Genomic DNA, 6156 nt, shown 5'->3' on the forward strand with positions numbered 1-6156 from the left:
TTCTGACAGATGATTCATCACCCTTTTTACGTCATAAAAATATCATATCTCTTCAAGGTCTCGCTCAAACGTTACCTCAGAAGTGAAGCTTTCTTCCCAGCCTAAGCCATAGAAATGTTTCTCAGCGCTCTCATTGCACTTTGCACAGTTACTTGTACTCTCATGTACTGGGCATCAGTACATTTCACTTACTATTGGGTTAGACTATTTGTTACAGCAACTCCAGCTTTGTGTCATAGGGGCTATATCTTTGTACTAAATCTCCTTTACTAGGTTAGAAACCTTTGGAGCACTGAATCCCCACATTGTTTAATTTTGTATACCTCTTTAATTCACTATCCTCACACTTACAGAGTGACAGCATGTAGGTAGTAGACACTCAATAAACATTTGTTGAATTAAATGCCCGTTGCTGAGTATATCCACAAATTATTTTTTATCTCCACAGAGGCTCCACAAATGATCTTGTGTAACTAATACTAAAACAGATTTTTAGGTGGGAAAGATGAAATCAGTCAGTACAGGCATAGAGACTTGAGGCTCAGAGCTAAACTTCAGATTCACTTTCGTAGTCTGGGAAGACGGGAATAACTTCTCATAGGTCCTTGTCATGATTTTAGAATGTCAGCTCTATTTGGGCAGAGATTTACACCCCTAGTATCTAGAAGAGTGCCTACTACATGGTAAATAATAATTGTTTGTCAAATTAATTAGAAGTTTACTAATGTGGCCTAACCCTTTGATTTATCCTTTCCCAGCGTTTAAAACAAGGTATCACTCCTCCTCTTTCTCCTCCTCTTCTTCTTCCTCCTCCTCCTTCTTCCTCTTCCTCTCCTTTGCCTTTGTCTTCTTCTCTTCCTCCTCTTTCTCTTCTTCCTCCCCTTCCTTTTCTTCTTTCTCTTCTTTGTATTAGTTATTTTAGAATTTCATACAACATGTTTTCATCATATTCACCCCCCTTCCCCAACTCTTCCTGGATTCAAACCCTTCCCTTCCTATTCAACTTTGTGTCCTCCCCCATCCTCTCCCCACCAAAGCCAGTTTGTGATGCCCAAATATTCTTGAATGTGTGGTCTTCTTTTAAGTGATGTGCTTTCAGGACACCAGTACCCAATGAGGGGCAAAACTCATTTTTCACATGTACATTATGAGTGGCTCTTGACAAAATAGCTTCATGGTAGGTATCTCCTTTTATTTCTACATCAGTTTTCTAAGATTATTAGGCCAGGAATTATCATCTCATTCTTCAGAGGGGCAATTGAGTCCCAAAAAAGTAAAATTATTTTCCCCAAGTTGTTCAACTAGTAAGTGGAGGAGCCAAGTTTTTGTAAATGTCTTGTACTTTCATTCATAAATTAGTTTAACATGCAAATTACTAAGCATGAGGGAAAACAGTATGACATTGTCTTTCTATTTAATTAATTATTTAATCCATCCTTCTTTAATTAATTAATTAATAATTTATTTTAATCCTGGCCACAATCTTCTCTCCCTCCTCTCCTCCCAGTCTCCCCTCCCCAGCCCCCACTCTGTTCCCATCCCTCAATCCACTCCTCCTCCATTTCTGTTCAGCAAAGGGCAGGCTCCCATGGATATCAGCAAAGCATGGCATATCAAGTTGCAGTAAGACTAAGCACCTCCCTGTGTATTAAGGCTGGGCAAGGCAACCTAGTACGTACAAGGAGTAGGATCCCAAAGAATCCTGTAAAAGAGTTGGAGACAGTCCCTGTTCCACTGTTAGGAGTCCCACAAGAGGACCAAGCTACACAATTGTAACATATGTGCAGAGTGCCTAGGTCAGTCTCATGCACACAGTCTCCATCCTTTATGCTAGGGAAACAAATTATTTTGAAAACTACTTAAATATGCCTCCTTCCTTCAGAGAAATGAAGGTACTCCATATACGTGTTTTTAATTTGTTTTTAATCTTCTTTTCCACACATATTTGTACTGATTCGGGGATTTCACATAATGCATTCTGACCACACTCACTTCCCAGTCGTCCCATGTCTACCTCCACCCTTGTAACCTCCCCTCAAAAAGAGAAGAAGAAATTATATAAAGTTCAATTTGTGTTGCCCTTTACTCACTGAAACATGATCAAACTCCCAGTGGCCATCCTCTTAAAGAAAACTGAGTCCTTTCTGACCCCCAACCCCACCAGAAGCCATCAGCTGTGAAGAGCTACACTTCAGGATCCCTATTACATTTTTGTTGTTGTTGTTGTTGTTTTCCTGAGACAGGGTTTCTCTGTATAGACCCAGCTGTCCTGGAACTCACTCTGTAGACCAGGCTGGCCTCGAACTCATAGAGATCCACCTTCCTCTGCCACCCAAGTTCTGGGATTAACAGTGTGCACCACCACTGCCCAGCTCCCAATCACAATTTTTAAGAGTTCTCTTCAATGGCTTCCTGTGTAGATTGCTTCTTTTTTGGGGGTTGGGGGATGTTGTCACAGAAGTCTTCTGTATCTCTCATTCTCAACTGTGAGCCTATAGTCATCACTACAACTGCAGAAGAAGCTTCTTTTCCCTTTATAGTCAGTTGCAGCACAGATCATGGACATCCACATGGCCTCCGGCGGCGGCAGTATGGTACAAACCATGGACATTAACATGGACCTTGGCTGTAGCATGGATCACAGACACCATCAAGTCCCTTGGTGGTAGATAGCACAGATCATGAGCATCAACAAACCAGCAATATGGCCTCCTGTGGGAGCACAGATCATGGACATCTACTTGGCTTTATCATGGACCATGGGAGAAGTCAAGTCGTAAACCTTGATTTTCTTGCCTCCTTTTAGAATTTTTTCCACTATAAATAAATTTGTTGCATTGATGAGGTCAAGGTGTACTTGAGAACCCTGAGAATGGAGATGGAGTTTTAATAAACAAGGGAGAAGATTAAAAACAAGCGGAACTATGTGGAGAGTTGAAGGTGGGTCTGGTTCTATGGCTTGTTGGGCTTTTCCCATGGTCGTTGACTCAGGAGTTTCAGTTTGGGCAGATGGAGGGCAAATCTTATACCTAAGTCAGTAAAGTTGCCTTAGGGTAAACACTTTCCTGACTGGAGAAGTCCAATCCAAGGAGTACTTGGAAAAGAAACAATATTTTAGAGCATCTTTCTATTCTAAGCTTTACTTTCAAAGGCTTGTAGATTTTTGTTTGTTTGGTGGTTGCATTCAGGAATGGTAATAAAAAGGGCTTCCAGGGCCTTACTAACAGCAACAAACAAGCAACATGATCCCCATGGCCAAAATTTCCGAGTAAGCATCACAAGTGAGAAGGAAATGCAAGCAGGTCACCAACTTCTCGCCTAACTAGAAAAAGTCAAATGGAATGACAATTAGTGGTTGTAAGACCTATATCCAACACTTCCTTTTCAAAATATTTCCAGAATAAATTCAGCAGAGAGGAGGTTGGAAGGAATTACAGCCCACAATCCAATACTGTTGGGATTAAGTCTCTTCTGATCAAATCAATCCTTCCTTGATTCTTTTCTTCCTTCCTTCCTTCCTTATTTTTTTTGAGACAGGGTCTCATGTAGCCCAGCTTGCCCTTACCTCCCAAGTGCTGGGATTACAGTCTATTGGCACATACCACCATTCCTGGTTTATAATGTGCTGGTGATTGAGACGAGAGCTTCATGCTCACTAGGAAAGTGAGCTAAATCCTCAACCTTTCTCCTTTGTATAGCAGGTTCAGTGTTTGCATATGAGAGGAAGGATTGAGAAAAAAGAATATACATTAGTTACAATCAGAATTGCCAGTGTTTTTTTGTTTTTTTTGTTTTTTTTTTTTTTGAGACAGGATTTCACTGTGTATCCCTGGCTGTCCTAGAGCTCACTCTGTAGATCAGGCTGGCCTTGAACTCAGACATCTGCCTGCCTCCTGAGTGCTGGGATTAAAGCTATGTACCATCACCACCCAGCTTATCAATGATTATTTTTTTAAGTAGAGTCCTTGGCCATCACCATGGCCTCTGACTGGCGGTAAATTGCCAACCCTAGACTTTGAAGAGTACATAACATCATACACCATGATTGGGAGAAGAGAAAAATGAATCTGATGAATTTTGATGAACTTGTATAGAGCAGGGCTTGTGCATATTATCCTCTACATTCCCACCCCAAACAAGCCTTCTTCTGTGTTCTAGAAGCACTACAATCAACTATATATTGACCTATTTGTCCCACTGGACATGAGTTCCTTTCTGTGTCTCTGAGCAAATGACAAGCATCTCTAAGTTCATGTTGAGTGTGTGAGCAAATGGGTTTGGACTTTGAAAGACTGAGCATCACAAATATTTTGGCCCAAAGAGACATGGCAAATCATTCCATGCAATAGGCCCTGGTCTTCCTGAGCTACAGCTCCAGTGTCAATCCCAGCTCAGTAAAAAGCTCCATTCTCCCACCTCCCACTCCCTTTTTCTTTCCTTTCTATAGGAGATTCTGGAAAGAACTAAAGGCCTCAGAGTCAGTTAACATGGGTTTATGTCCCAGTGCTGCCACTGTTGAGTGGCCTTGGGTGAGTCTTTTACTTCTTTTGGTTTTCTTAATATCTTCACTTTACAGTAGAATGCATAAGTAGAAATACTTGCAAGTTATTTGGTTCTATGGAGTATAATTTCTTTAATAAAAGAGCATGAGACAATTTTAGGCATTGCATAAGCAAATCTTCAATTTTTTTTATAAGTAAATTTATTTTACAACATCATTTAGTTCAACATAATAGCCACAGATTCCCCTGTTCTCCCACTCTCGCCCCCCCTCCCCCTCCCCCCATCCCACCCCCCATTCCCACCTCCTCCAGATCAAGGTCTCCCCCGCAAATCTTCAATTTTAATAGCTGCAGATCCATTTTAATATTAATTAGAAAAATAAACCTGGGGCATTAAATCCATGGTGTTGTGGAACAATTTTTGTATACTGTAAATATGTATTACTCTTATTGATTAATAAAGAGCTGACTGGCCTATAGCTAGGCAGGAAGAGATTGACCTGGAGAGCCAGACTAGGAGGACACTGGGAAGAAGAAGTGTGGAGTCAGCAGAGACATAGAGAAAGCAGGAGATGAACATGCCTTGCTTTTTTCAAAAAAGATGCCGCCATGTGGTAGAGCATAGATAAGAAATATGGGCTAATCTAAGTTATAAAAGCTAGCAAAAAAAGCCTAAGCTATTAGCCAATCATTTATAATTAATAATAAGTCTCTGTGTGTTTATTTGAGAATTGGCTAGTGGGACAGAAAAGTATGCCTACAAGTGACATTCCAACAGGGGCCTAGGCCACATATATTCACATGAAACTTAAAAAACTTTAAGAAAATATTCCAAACATAGAAAAACAGAGTCAAATACAGTTTCTTAGTCTCACAATCTCTCACTTGGGCTGTGATACAGACAGACATCTCCTGGCTGCTGCCTCCAGGCTGAGCTGCGGGAGAGAGATCTAGCAGCACACCATGAACTGAGCCTCATGTCAGGTTTAAGTTTTGCTTATGCAGACAGAAAGGATTACTGATACATAGTAAAGATAGATTCAGATGGGAAAAAATCTCTAAACAGGTTACAGCATGTTTAAAAATATGTATAAGCTTGGGAGAGGAAAGAAAAAGGGTATAGGTAGTCATAGAAAAAATAGTTTAAAAATAATAAAATAAAGTCCTTAAAAAGATATAAAGTAATAAAAATATAATAAGCCATGTAAAGATGGGCAATACACAGAGAGTCTGGATCCTGTATGTTATTGTGTTGTTTTTGAATTTTTTGACTACAGATGAATGAGCAATAGCTACGAAGAGACATTGGATTATGAGATTAAACCAAGCTATATATTTAAAAAATATCTTGACTTTAAAATGGAAATCAAGAGAAACCCTGTCTCGAAAAACCAAAAAAAAAATAAAAATAAAAAAAAAAATAAATAAAATGGAAATCAAGAGGTGTGTTGCTTTGGGGAATAAGTTATGCTTTCATTTCTACAGAATATGGGAGGCTATGGATCCATTCCAGGTAGATATGGATCAGATTTGATAGAGGAAGACCCCCTGAAAATCCTGGCTACAGACATAAAGAAATAAACCTAGAATTACAAAACATGAAACATATATTTTACCTGCTCAAACACAAAACAAAAAATCATCTTTGACTAAC

Source organism: Peromyscus leucopus, chromosome X, assembly GCF_004664715.2.
Source record: "Peromyscus leucopus breed LL Stock chromosome X, UCI_PerLeu_2.1, whole genome shotgun sequence".
Classification (NCBI taxonomy): Eukaryota; Metazoa; Chordata; class Mammalia; order Rodentia; family Cricetidae; genus Peromyscus; species Peromyscus leucopus.